This window comes from Lepisma saccharinum, chromosome 14, assembly GCF_977018435.1.
Source record: "Lepisma saccharinum chromosome 14, izLepSacc3.1, whole genome shotgun sequence".
NCBI lineage: Eukaryota > Metazoa > Arthropoda > Insecta > Zygentoma > Lepismatidae > Lepisma > Lepisma saccharinum.
The window spans coordinates 5,906,110-5,921,759 of record NC_139242.1 but is presented as its reverse complement, the minus strand read 5'-3'; positions in this window follow the sequence as shown (position 1 = coordinate 5,921,759).

The window sequence follows — 15,650 nt, the reverse complement described above, 5'->3', positions numbered from 1 at the left end:
AGTGGCCAACAGCCCCTTAGATTATGCAACATGCACAGCAATTGTGATTAAATGCAATCCGTGGAACACCATGATAGTCAGTGTTACCAACTATCTTAAAAAGTTATCAGACGTGAAAGACGTAGTGTCAGAGCAAATTGTGTGTATATACTCGAACATCAAAGAAGGATTTTTCGAATAAATATATGTGTGCGTGCATTTAATATGTACATAATTTAAAATATATACATAAGTGTTCACGTGCTTACGTGAACATTATCAGGCGACACGCCTGCCTGTAGCTTGTAATTGTCAGTTTGGTGATCCCTGGTGTAAACTCACATTTTATGTTTCTGTCAAAAATAAAATTTGGTTGTCCCTAACAATTAGCTAAAATTTTACAGATTGTAACATTCAAATTTTCATGCACCATCATCATCTTCACTAATTCTTTACACATCTTACTTTGGTGCTTTAATGATTTTGTATTATCCTTTTAGGGGTTGAAATTTATTTACATAAAGAAAAACTGATTATATTGTAGTAGTAGTGTAAACTTATTGTTTCTACGCAATACTTTGTAGGTATGCATTTGTAGCCTCTTTTTGTATCAATTGAATATCAGTTTTTGACATATTTTGACAATTTTTTGTCGATGTTTTAGCGTTTAGCGATGTTTTAGTAAAATTTCCCTTTTTTTCCCACTCATACTTGGTAGGTATGCATTTGTATCCTCTTTTTTTATCAATTGAATATCAGTTTTTGACATATTTTGACAATTTTTTGTCGATGTTTTAGTTTAGTGATGTTTTAGTAAAATTTCCCTTTTTTTCCGACTCATACTTGGTAGGTATGCATTTGTATCCTCTTTTTTTTATCAATTGAATATTAGTTTTTGACATATTTTGACAATTTTTTGCGGATGTTTTAGCGTTTAGCGATGTTTTAATAAAATTTCCCTTTTTTCCCACCTCACACTTGTAGGTATATCACGATTTTGCGTGATATAACTTAACCTATTTATTTTTTTATTACGTGCTAAACTACACGAGAGCCTCTAGTAGACCCAAATAGACAGTTCAGCGTCATTAATTGGGGTTCACCAAAACCTCAAAAACTCACTTTCTCTCCACGTTCCGTGCCTCATTTATTGCGCTGACGATGTTTCACAGCGTAGAAAACAGCACCAAAACCTCAAAAACTCACTTTCTCTCCACGTTCCGCCTCGAAGTGAAGCTCGATGAGGCTCGCCTTAATGGTTTTACGTTATAGAACTTAACCTATCTTACGATTTTTTTACGATCTTCAGTGATATAACTTAACCTATCATTTTTTTTATTTGCGCACCGAACTAACTTACATTATATTTTATATAACCTAAAAAAAATGTGTTGATTTTTTTTTTAGTATGTGACAATTTTTTTTACGATTTTTTTTTTTAAAACTGTTCCGTCACCCTCTTGTTCTTCACGTCGTACGCGAAAGACTTCTCTGCGATCAGGATGACGCTGCACACGGTATCCTCGGGCAATGGACTGTGGAACTCGCAGACGACCTTGATGTTGGTGCGATCGTTGACCACGACCTGCTTCCTTTTTGTGGTGTTGATGACGAACATCGGCCTGTGGGTTTTGAATTCGCCGGGCGCGTAGTACATGTCCACGCTTCTCTCCGTTACGAGCTCGATACGTTCCCGAACGAATGCGGAATTCTTTTTGGGAAAATAGCGTTCTTTGCTGGCATCCAGGTTGAGAGAATCGATGTAGGTGGCCCAAGACCACCTGTGGTGCTGCTCGCTACCCTCTACAATCTGGTGGAAACAAAAATTATCGGGCAGGATCGTCCGTTCGAAGGTTTTGTATTGAGTCGATTTTTTTTTTTCTGTCCTCAGGAGACGCAGAAATTGTGTTTTGAACGCATCAGTTTCGGTTACGTCCTGGTACAAATCTTTCAGGACGTTCAACTTGTTTTCCAGAACCGTATAATGCAGCACCAAGTAATTGATGTTGCAGTGTATGATGAAGAACGTTGGGATGATGCAGCAGAATCGATAGATCAGACCCCAGCCGAGAAAGTAATGCGTATGGAAACGATGCTGGGTCGTCCACGTGAATTTGTTCAGAATGTGGCTGTCGCAGACGGTGTTCGGAAAAATCGTTCGCAAGTACATGGCCGGATCCTTTCCGAAAACCTTCTCGAAAACGTGACGCCAAGCCAGAGCGTTGATGCAGTCGCTTTTGAAACTAGCCAACGGGGCTGACAGGTCGAACTTTCTTCCCAAAGAAAAATGACGATACATTTTCTCACAACGTTGCAACGTTTAGAAAGTCGTTGATTTTGTTTCTGTATTTTCCGTCGTTGGGTTTCCTCGTCATGTCGATCGTCGCGAATCCGAAATCGTCACGGTTCCAGCAAGAAGAGCAGCGTTCCGAAAATTGATTGATCAACAGGCCGTTGAGTTTAGATAACATGAAAGGTAGAAATTCATGATCTGCCGTGCGGTGTACAGTCTCCATTGTTTGCTTTCGGAAACCAAAGAGATTCATTGTCCTTGCTAGTTATTTATTGTGTATGTGATAATTTGAGACATTTAAAGTTTTTATTTTATTTTAGTTATAGTTATTTAAGTTTATTTTTTTTTCAATTGCATTGCCTACAATTTTTACTAATTTCTAAACGATAGTGTCCCCAAGACAACGTGTGGATTCCACAAGACAAAATACATCTTTTATCGTCATGCGGATCTAATGCTACTTTCCTAACTTTGTTTGTTGTAATCACATGGTATACACTTTGGATTCTTTGTTCTATACTTAGTATCGTCGATTGTGAGTAAAGGCAATCGATGTAATCGTGGAAGGTGAGTTTGTTCTCCACCGTATTCTTGCACACACCTTTCGCTTTCTTCGTGACGCTAGTTTCTGTTGTCATGGCATACATTTTCGAACGCAAACCCGCGAACTCGACAATAATATCACCGTTACATTCATCTTTCAGTTTACCTAGGACTTTTTTGTTGAGGGAAGGAATCCCAAATCTGTTGGGTTGAGGATATGCAGAAGTATCGAAATACTCAAGCATGGAAGGATTTTTTATGTCTTCATAGAGGTTAGGTGTTTGTATGCTGTAAATGAAGCTGTCGGTGTCCGTGTACAAAAGTGACATCTTATCATTGAAGAAGGGTTTCATCAAGTCGTAATGAAATTCGAACATGTAAAGTTTCGACAAGTCGAGAACCGTTGCGCCAACGTAAATTGGTTTTCTGAATTTCATCAATTTTATATCTAGATTGAAAAGTGCCAAATTCTCATTGTAAATTTTTCTCGACTTGAATCTAGGATCGGCCACCCACTTCATGCATTTATTTTTATCCGAGACCAATTTCACGTCTACATGATTCCGCACGTTTTCCATCGTCTTGCCATACACCGCGTTATTCATCAATTTAAAAAAAATCTTTGTCTAAATCGGAAGTGGCAACTGTCCTATGTTGCGTGTTTGTTTCAATGTACGGTTTGAGCCACTCGGAATGTTTAAACCTGAGGACTCTTCTAATCTTCGCTACCTTAGCACCCTTCCCGATCAAGAATCGGAGATTCGAGTAATGAACAACGTATCTCTTTTTTTACCTCTAGAGTCAATAAAAGCTTGCATTGATTAGAATGAGGCGAAGATTTGAACTCGGATGCCGGTGGTAAATCGCTGAACAGATCGTGTAAATGGTCGGGGAATTCGATATCCACCTCTGCGAAGAAGCCATACTCACTATCATCGAAATTTTCTATATCTATTGATGCCCATTCGAATCCCCCGTAAGGAAGTTTCTGTACCATGGCATGTCCGTAGAGATTATTAACGTCCGCGTAGAAGATGTAATTCGATGCTCGATTTGAATCATAATCTTCTTTCATGTGCACGTTGTTGGCTTTTGCATATCTCTGTACACATTGTACTATCCCGCCCCGAATCCCCCTCTCGATGAAAAGTAACATGTCCACGTCTGATATCAGTTCCAGCTTGACCTTTGTCTGGAATAACATTGCCGACCACGCTAATCCCGGTAGGCTGTAGAAATACGCTGGATCTAATTTATAAATATTCGTTGCCGTTTTCCTGAACGCTTGAAAAACATCCGCGAGTATCGTTACGTCTAATTTTAAGTAGGCATCGTGGTAGTCTCCGAGTGTCCTACATTCTAATTTCTCCCACATGAGTTGCGCGTGTTGGTATTCTTCGTCCGTGATTCCTTTCTCTCTGAGTCTGCTGTAAAATTCTCTTGGAAGTGGGAGAGCGTCGTCGTTAAATTTAGAATTATCACCAACATATTCGTAAGGATAAATCCCTTTACGTCTAACGAGTTCTATGTCTACGTTGGGAAAACTAGCTTTTGTAATTTTGAATTGTTCGTCTAAAAGTTTGCTGGCAAGAGCATCCAGGCTGGCAGAGAGAAATCTGTATGAATCCAGAAACCTTGTAGTTATTCACCCCCGTAGAGTCCGATAAATCAATTGATTGGAAAAGATCGATCAAAGATCAATTGATGACCAAGCAGTGTGGGCAAGCAAGGGTGGGTGTTTTGAGCGTTTTGATTGGTTGATGGGGAAAAGTGGGCGGGGCTTAATGTTTTGAGCGTTTTGATTGGTTGATGGGGGAAAAGGAGCGGGGCTTAATGTTTTGAGCGTTTTGATTGGTTGATGGGGGAAAAGGGGCGGGGCTTAATGTTTTGAGCGTTTTGATTGGTTGATGGGGAAAAGGGGCGGGGCTTAATGATATGGATTTCCTGTTGTGAATGAGGAGATTGATAAGTGTTTCCGGGGGGCGTTTTCGGTGGCTTTGATAAGTTTGCGGGAAGTGTTTTTTGTTGTTAATGAGGACTTGATAAGGGTTTCCGGTGTTGATGAGATAGGTGGTAAGTTTTGGGGGCGTTTCCCGTTTGAGACCGTTGATAAGTCTGAGATTTCTGGAAATGGGTGGAACGGTTTTTCTGTCTGAATAGAACATGTCCGAACATGTTTTGGGCGTAGGTTTGGATGAATTTGCAATTTCTGGGAGTCACGTGACTGTTTGTGACGTCACAAAATGGAAGTCACGTGACCAGATTATATTATTAAATTATTATTAATTGAAATATTATTATATTATTATTAGGAATTGTTTTAATTTCTGTGACGCCATTTTGTTACGCTATTTTGGCGTGTGACGTCATATATAAATTGGAGTACGTGTTTCCGGTGTTCGAAAACAGATGGCGTTGATGAGTCGGAAATTCTCGGATTATTATTATTATTATGAATTGTTTTAATTTCAGTGACGCCATTTTGTTTTTGTTATGTTATTTTGGTGTGTGATGTTATATATAAATCGGAGTACGTGTTTCCGGTGTTTGAAAACAGATGGCGTTGATGAGTCGGAAATTCTCGGATTATTATTATTATTATTATGAATTGTTTTAATTTCTGTGACGCCATTCTGTTTTTCTTATGTTATTTTGGTGTGTGATGTTATATATAAATTGGAGTACGTGTTTCCGGTCTTTGAAAACAGATGGCGTTGATGAGTCTGAAATTCTCGGATTATTATTATTATGATTATGAAATGTTTTAATTTTTGTGACGCCATTTTGTTTTTGTTACGCTATTTTGGCGTGTGACGTCATATATAAATCGGAGTACGTGTTTCCGGTGTTTGAAAACAGATGGCGTTGTTGAGTCTGAAATTCTCGGAAATGGGTACATGTTTCCGGTGTTTGGGGAGAGATGGCATTGATGAGTCATTGTGGGAAATTCGATAGTTTTCGTCCTGTAGTCAAAATGTAAGAATTAAAACGCTTTTCAGGCTCTGAAAAGCATAATAATTCAACATTTTCCTGAAGATCATCTTTGGTTTGCTTTGGGGAGAAAATGAGTTTTAAAAGAATATTAGCATTGAACGCGATTTGTTGCAACACCGATATTATATAATTACTCACCTGTAGAGTTTTATTATGTGTAAGAATTTCTGTGTATATATTTTGTAAACTGATGATCGACACCAATAAATGTTGCGATGTGTAAATATGAACTTATTATTTGACAAAATGAAATTAATATAAGGTACTTACATCGTCCCCGTTCTCCATTCTGATCCTTTGTTAACAATTTCAAAGTGTGAAATGATCGTAGAGAAACATATGCAGCTGCCGCAAACACAGATTACAGTATCATATCGCCTTTCAAGATAGTAAGTTAATTGCTGAATCTGGCTAATTGGTATATCCGGTAAACTCTGATTGCAGTATCATATCAAATTGGTGTCAACACTTGCGAGATGAACTCACTGCTGACTAATCGGCATATCCGGGAAATTTGGATCGCAGTATCATATCAAGTTGGTGTCAACAGTTGCGAGATATCTAATAGCTGCATGTGGTTGATTGCTTGGCAGACTCTGATAGAAAAATAATAAGGGTCTAATTAAATATACAGCTCTCTGACGGCCCGGTCGAGAAGTGTTGAGATAAACTGTTCTAATATAAAGTTCCTTTTTTCTGTTTCCTAATGTAATGTTATGAACCGATCGGCAGGAAAAGTCTACAAATATGGATGTTATTAACTGAGGCAGGTGTCTCACATAATAAAGATGTATTTTATAATATTGGTTATATATGTTTTATAATGGGTTTGGTGTTATAAGTCCACTTTATGCACAGTAAGGCTAAACGGGATCGAACCTACAGTTTTAAAGTGGGATCCGAACTTCTATAAGCTTTCACAGGGAAATGCACAGTAAGGCTAATTGGAATCGGACCTACAGTTTTAAAGTTCCTTTTTTCTGTTTCCGAATATAATATTATGAACCAGTGTTGTAATATCGGTAGGAAAAGTCTACAAATATGGATGTTATTAGTTGAGGCATATGTCTCCCATAATGAAGATGTATTTTATAATATCGGATATATATGTTTTATAATGGGTTATTGATTTACTGTTATAAGTCCACTTTATGCACAGTAAGGCTAATCGGGATAAGTTTTAAAGGGGATTCGAACTTCTATAAGCTTTCACAGAGAATATATAAGTATAACATGCATATATATAACTTGACCTTTGACCTTTAGCCTTTGACCTTTGAGCTTGACCTACGAATTTCTCGGCTCCTACTTGAGCTAAGAGAATGATTGATACCTTGTCGGTCTCGGAGTGAAGTCCTCTTTCCGGTGAACCAGTTTCATTGTTCTAGGACCAGCGGTTTCCTACTTTCTTTATTTTCAATCGTAGACCCCCCTTCCGACCATTAATGAAAGGTCTCGACGTGCAGATTACGAATATATAATCAGATTCGCTCTACGACGATTAGGGGAGGAGCTAGAGCCTTTTGAAAAAATTTCGTTTTTTTTTTTTTTTTTTTTTTTTTTTTTTTTTTTTTTTTTTGCGAAAACTTAAAATCGCTGTAACTCGGCTCCTAATTGAGCTAGGAGGATGATTGATAGCTTGTTGGGCTCGGAGTGAAGTCCTCTTTCCGGTGAACCAGGTTTCATTGTTCTAGGACCAGCGGTTTCCTACTTTCTTTATTTTCATTCGTAGACCCTCCTTCCGACCACTCTACTGAAAGGTTTCGACGTGCAGATTACGAATATATAATCAGATTCGCTCTACAACAGAATCAAATTTATACACGGAGGTTGTTTGCGAGCAGAATGTATCGAAGTAGATTCCGCTTTATGGACGGATAGATTAATCGGGACAGAATTCACTTTATGCAATTAGGCTGATCGGGATACAAATATACAAGGCCATGGTAGAAATCAGATTGTATAATAATAGCAATGGGATAGGGCCTACATTCTTCAATTAGGATATCGATCAAACTTGGTGCATAAAACGGGTTACAAACATCAGTTCAATCAATCGATCAGCCACTAAGAGGATTCCACATTTTCTACCATGCCGTCGTATATTTCTGTACCGATTACAATCGGTGCATAATCGCGTATATTTCTGTATCGATCAACTTCAGTGCATAAAACGATCGCGACGGTTGGTCGGGAGTTTCCGGTGTCTGAAAACAGATGACGTCGATGAGTCAGAAATTCAATGAGTGATTCTGGTGAGGAGGTGTTTTTTGTGGACGGTTGTTGATGAGTTTGAAATTCCAGGAATTGGGTGCGGTCCTTTCAGCGTACAATAAACGATAAGTATTACTCTTCAAATTGTCTATGAATATTGTGAGAAATAATGCTGATTTAGAAGCCACTTTTAATTTTGGATTTCTTATTTGGTGGAAATAATTCAGCATAATACTGATGGACCCCACTGTACATAATGTTTTTAAAATGAAAATTACTATCGGTAGTATGAATTGTAAATAAAGTAAAGTGTGTAAAATGTGCTGAATTTTGAATCTCTTATTTCACCGAATAAAATACAGCATAATACTTATGGAGCCCACTTTACAAGGTGTTCTTAAAATTGAACCAAATATTGGTAGTATGTATTGTAAATTGAGTAAAATGTGTAAGCTTTTCTGAATTTTGAAACTCTTATTCGTCGAATAAAATACAGCATAACACGTATGGAACAAACTGTACATGGTGTTTTTTAAAATAAAAACAAATATTGGTAGTATGTATTGTAAATTGAGTAAATATGTAAGATCTGTCCAAGTAATAAATAGAGCGGTGTTTACATACAAAAGTAATGTTATTACTGCGTTGCACTTGGGTGTGGTCCTTTTAGTGTACAGTGAGAACCATGAGTATTACTCTTCAAATTGTTTATGAATATTGTAAGAAATAATGCTGATTTAGAAGCCGCTTTTAATTTTTGAGTTCTTATTTGGTCGAATAAAATGCAGCATAATACTGATGGACCCCACTGTACATGATGTTTTTTAAAATGAAAATAACTATCGGTAGTATGAATTGTAAATTAAGTAAAGTGTGTAAAATGTGCTGAATTTTGAATCTCTTAATATTGTGAGAAATAATGCTGATTTAGAAGCCATTTTTAATTTTGGATTTCTTATTTGGTGGAAATAAATTCAGCATAATACTGATGGACCCCACTGTACATGATGTTTTTAAAATGAAAATTACTATCGGTAGTATGAATTGTAAATAAAGTAAAGTGTGTAAAATGTGCTGAATTTTGAATCTCTTATTTCACCGAATAAAATACAGCATAATACTTATGGAGCCCACTTTACAAGGTGTTCTTAAAATTGAACCAAATATTGGTAGTATGTATTGTAAATTGAGTAAAATGTGTAAGCTTTTCTGAATTTTGAAACTCTTATTCGTCGAATAAAATTCAGCATAACACGTATGGAACAAACTGTACATGGTGTTTTTTAAAATAAAAACAAATATTGGTATTATGTATTGTAAATTGAGTAAATATGTAAGATCTGTCCAAGTAATAAATAGAGCGGTGTTTACATACAAAAGTAATGTTATTACTGCGTTGCACTTGGGTGTGGTCCTTTTAGTGTACAGTGAGAACCATGAGTATTACTCTTCAAATTGTTTATGAATATTGTAAGAAATAATGCTGATTTAGAAGCCGCTTTTAATTTTGGAGTTCTTATTTGGTCGAATAAAATGCAGCATAATACTGATGGACCCCACTGTACATGATGTTTTTTAAAATGAAAATAACTATCGGTAGTATGAATTGTAAATTAAGTAAAGTGTGTAAAATGTGCTGAATTTTGAATCTCTTATTTCACCGAATAAAATACAACATAATACTTATGGAGCCCCCTGTACAAGGTGTTCTTAAAATTGAACTGGACCCCACTGTACATGATGTTTTTGAAAAATGAGAATAACTATCGGTAGTATGAATTGTAAATAAAGTAAAGTGTGTAAAATGTGCTGAATTTTGAATCTTTTATTTCACCGAATAAAATACAGCGTAATATTTATGGAGCCCACTGTACAAGATGTTCTTAAAATGGAAACAAATATTGGTATTGTAAATCGAGTAAAATGTGTAAGTTTTTCTATATTTTGACGTTCTTATTCCGTCGAATAAAATACATCAAAATACTTATGGAGTCCACTGTACATGGTGTTTTTAAAATGAAAAGCAATATTGGTTGTATGTATTGTCAATAGAGTAAAATGTGCGAGCCGTGGTCAAGTAATAAATAAAACGGTGTTTACATATACATCAAAATACTTATGAAGCCCACTGTACATTGTGTTCTTAAAATGAAAACAAATATTGGTAGTATATATTGTAAATTGAGTAAATGTGTAAGATCTGTCCCAGTAATAAATAGAACGTTGTTTACATACAAAAATAATGTTATTATTGCGTTGCACTTGGGTGTGGTCTTTTTTAGCGTACAGTGAGAACCATATGTATTACTCTTCAAATTGTTTATGAATATTGTAAGAAATAATGCTGATTTAGAAGCCGCTTTTAATTTTTGTTCTTATTTGGTCGAATAAAATGCAGCGTAATACTGATGGACCCCACTGTACATGATGTTTTTTTAAAATGAGAATAACTATCGGTAGTATGAATTGTAAATAAAGTAAAGTGTGTAAAATGTGCTGAATTTTGAATCTCTTATTTCACCGAATAACATACAGCATAATACTTATGGAGCCCACTGTACAAGATCTTCTTAAAATTGAAACAAATATTGGTATTGTAAATTGAGTAAAATGTGTAAGTTTTTCTGAATTTTGAAGCTCTTATTCCGTCGAATACAATACATCAAAATACTTTTGAAGCCCACTGTAGATGGTGTTCTTAAAATGAAAGCAAATATTGGTAGTATATATTGAAAATTGAGTAAATGTGTAAGACCTGTCCAAGTAATAAATAGAACGTTGTTTACATACAAAAATAATGTTATTATTGCGTTGCATTTGGGTGTGGTCTTTTTAGCGTGCAGTGAGAACCATGAGTATTACTCTTCAATTTGTCTATGAATATTGTAAGAAATAATACTGATATAGAAGCCGTTCTTAATTTTGGAGTTCTTATTTGGTCGAATAAAATGCAGCGTAATACTGATGGACCCCACTGAACATTTTTTTTTTTTTTAAAATGAGAATAACTATCGGTAGTATGAATTGTAAATAAAGTAAAGTGTGTAAAATGTGCTGAATTTTGAATCTTTTATTTCACCGAATAAAATACAGCGTAATACTTATGGAGCCCACTGTACAAGGTGTTCTTAAAATGGAAGCAAATATTGGTAGTATGTATTGTAAATTGAGTAAAATGTGTAAGTTTTTCTGAATTTTGAAGTTCTTATTCCGTCGAATAAAATACATCAAAATACTTATGGAGTCCACTGTACATGGTGTTTTTAAAATGAAAAGAAATATTGGTAGTATGTATTGTCAATAGAGTAAAATGTGCGAGCCGTGTGTGAATGTGTGTATTTTGTATAGTAAATAAAAAGAGTGAATTAACTTCATGCACTGAGACTAATCGGAAACATGATGTTTTTTTAAAATGAGAATAACTATCGGTGGTATGAATTGTAAATAAAGTAAAGTGTGTAAAATGTGCTGAATTTTGAATCTTTTATTTCACCGAATAAAATACAGCATAATACTTATGGAGCCCACTGTACAAGATGTTCTTAAAATGGAAACAAATATTGGTAGTATGTATTGTAAATTGAGTAAAATGTGTAACTTTTTCTGAATTTTGAAGTTCTTATTCCGTCGAATAAAATACATCAAAATACTTATGGAGTCTACTGTACATGGTGTTTTTAAAATGAAAATAAATATTGGTAGTATGTATTGTCAATAGAGTAAAATGTGCGAGCCGTGTGTGAATGTGTGTATTTTGTATAGTAAATAAAAGAGTGAATTAACTTCATGCACTGAGACTGATCGGAAATAGGATGTATGGTTAATCGGAAACAGAATGTATCTATGGGATTGAACAGATGTTTAAAATCCACTTTATGCACAAATAGGTGTGACGGATTGAAATAATGTTTGAAACCTGTTTTATGCACCAAGGGTAAACCGTTTTATGCACCGAAACTGATCGATACCACCGATGGTAATCGGTACAGAAATATACGACGCCATGGTAGAAAATGTGGAATCCTCTTAGGGGCTGATCGATTGATTGAACTGATGTTTGTAATCCGTTTTATGCACCAAGTTTGATCGATATCCTAATTGAAGAATGTAGGGTCTATCCCATTGCCATTATACTCAGTAAGGCTAAACGGGATCGAACCTACAGTTTTAAAGTGGGATCCGAACTTCTAAATAGAGCGGTGTTTACATACAAAAGTAATGTTATTATTGCGTTGCAATTGGGTGTGGTCCTTTTAGCGTACAGTGAGAACCATGAGTATTACTCTTCAAATTGTTTATGAATATTGTAAGAAATAATGCTGATTTAGAAGCCGCTTTTAATTTTTGTTCTTATTTGGTCGAATAAAATACAGTGTAATACTAATGGACCCCACTGTACATGATGTTTTTAAAATGAGAATAACTATCGGTAGTATGAATTGTAAATAAAGTAAAGTGTGTAAAATGTGCTGAATTTTGAATCTTTTATTTCACCGAATAAAATACAGCGTAATACTTATGGAGCCCACTGTACAAGATGTTCAAATATTGGTATTGTAAATTGAGTAAAATGTGTAAGTTTTTCTGAATTTTGAAGTTCTTATTCCGTCGAATAAAATACATCAAAATACTTATGGAGTCCACTGTACATGGTGTTTTTAAAATGAAAAGAAATATTGGTAGTATGTATTGTCAATAGAGTAAAATGTGCGAGCCGTGGTCAAGTAATAAATAGAGTGGTGTTTACATACAAAAGTAATGTTATTATTATTGCGTTGCACTATACTTAGCAAATTCTTTCCCTCCATCTTTGCAATATACTGATAAAGACAATTATAGAATAAAAAACTCTGCAGTGATAGTCGGAACATATGCACATATTAGATACGTGTAGAGTTGAATCATTAACGGAACGGATGCAACTTCCTTGTTGGGTCTGCATGCCTGAGATAGCAAACTTCCTCTCAGAGTCTCCATAAAATGATAAGTTGGTTCACACTATGTTCCTTGTCACATCCTGCTACAGCAGGCATCAGAAAATTGAACAGTTGCAGCCGAAGGAATGGAGAAGGTGCCAGTGGAAATCTGGGTGCGGATTTTATCCATGGTTCCCCTGCACAATATTATTCCCTTAGCAGCATTGAATAAAATATTGAAAACTGCTGTTCAGATAGTGGTAGGCGATTACACTTATGTCACGTATGGGTGCAGAGTGAAGAAGATATCAGATTTTGCTAATTTTAGGCCAATGCTTAACAACGAGTTGGATGTTCTGGAAGAAAATCGCTTCCCTGGTATGTACCGGTGGAGTGATTCATGGCGCGAACATAATAGAAAAGTAGATGATGTGATAGACAAAATAATTCGCTCCACCGAACTGGAAACTGCATGCCGTAAATATGGAGTGTTCGATGTGTGAATGTGTGTATTTTGTATAGTAAATAGAGTGAATTAACTTTATGCACTGAAGCTGATAGGAAGTAGGATGTATGGTTAATCGGTTAATCGGGAGCAGAATGTATCTATGCGGATTGAACCGATGTTTAAAGTCCGCTTTATGCACAGATAGGTTAATCAGGACAGAATCAACTTTATACACTGAGGTTATTCGCGAGCAGAATGTATCGAAGCGGGTTCCGCTTTATGCACGGATAGATTAATCGGGACAGAATTTACTTTATGCAATTAGGGTGATCGGGACAGAAATATAAGAGAAAGTAGGATGTATGGTTAATCGGGAGCAGAATGTATCTATGCGGATTGAACCGATGTTTAAAGTCCGCTTTATGCACAGATAGGTTAATCAGGACAGAATCAACTTTATACACTGAGGTTATTCGCGAGCAGAATGTATCGAAGCGGGTTCCGCTTTATGCACGGATAGATTAATCGGGACAGAATTTACTTTATGCAATTAGGGTGATCGGGACAGAAATATAAGAGAAAGTAGGATGTATGGTTAATCGGGAGCAGAATGTATCTATGCGGATTGAACCGATGTTTAAAGTCCGCTTTATGCACAGATAGGTTAATCAGGACAGAATCAACTTTATACACTGAGGTTATTCGCGAGCAGAATGTATCGAAGCGGGTTCCGCTTTATGCACGGATAGATTAATCGGGACAGAATTTACTTTATGCAATTAGGGTGATCGGGACAGAAATATAAGAGAAAGTAGGATGTATGGTTAATCGGGAGCAGAATGTATCTATGCGGATTGAACCGATGTTTAAAGTCCGCTTTATGCACAGATAGGTTAATCAGGACAGAATCAACTTTATACACTGAGGTTATTCGCGAGCAGAATGTATCGAAGCGGGTTCCGCTTTATGCACGGATAGATTAATCGGGACAGAATTTACTTTATGCAATTAGGGTGATCGGGACAGAAATATAAGAGAAAGTAGGATGTATGGTTAATCGGGAGCAGAATGTATCTATGCGGATTGAACCGATGTTTAAAGTCCGCTTTATGCACAGATAGGTTAATCAGGACAGAATCAACTTTATACACTGAGGTTATTCGCGAGCAGAATGTATCGAAGCGGGTTCCGCTTTATGCACGGATAGATTAATCGGGACAGAATTTACTTTATGCAATTAAGGTGATCGGGACAGAAATATAAGAGAAAGTAGGATGTATGGTTAATCGGGAGCAGAATGTATCTATGCGGATTGAACCGATGTTTAAAGTCCGCTTTATGCACAGATAGGTTAATCAGGACAGAATCAACTTTATACACTGAGGTTATTCGCGAGCAGAATGTATCGAAGCGGGTTCCGCTTTATGCACGGATAGATTAATCGGGACAGAATTTACTTTATGCAATTAAGGTGATCGGGACAGAAATATAAGAGAAAGTAGGATGTATGGTTAATCGGGAGCAGAATGTATCTATGCGGATTGAACCGATGTTTAAAGTCCGCTTTATGCACAGATAGGTTAATCAGGACAGAATCAACTTTATACACTGAGGTTATTCGCGAACAGAATGTATCGAAGTGGATTCCGCTTTATGCACGGATAGATTAATCGAGACAGAATTTACTTTATGCAATTAGGCTGATCAGGACAGAAATATACGAGCCCATGGTAGAAATCAGGTTGTATAATGGCAATGGGATAGGCCCTACATTCTTCAATTAGGATATCGATCAAACTTGGTGCATAAAACGGGTTACAAACATCAGTTCAATCAATCGATCAGCCCCTAAGAGGATTCCACATTTTTTACCATGCCGTCGTATATTTCTGTACCGATTACCGTTGGTGGTATCGATCAGTTTCGGTGCATAAAACGGTTTACCCTTGGTGCATAAAACAGGTTTCAAACATTATTTCAATCCGTCACACCTATTTGTGCATAAAGTGGATTTTAAACATCTGTTCAATCCCATAGATACATTCTGCTTCCGATTAACCATACATCCTATTTCCGATTAGTCTCAGTGCATGAAGTTAATTCACTCTTTTATTTACTATACAAAATACACACATTCACACACGGCTCGCACATTTTACTCTATTAACAATACATACTACCAATACTTCTTTTCATTTTAAAAACACCATGTACAGTGGACTCCATAAGTATTTTGATGTATTTGATTCGACGGAATAAGAAC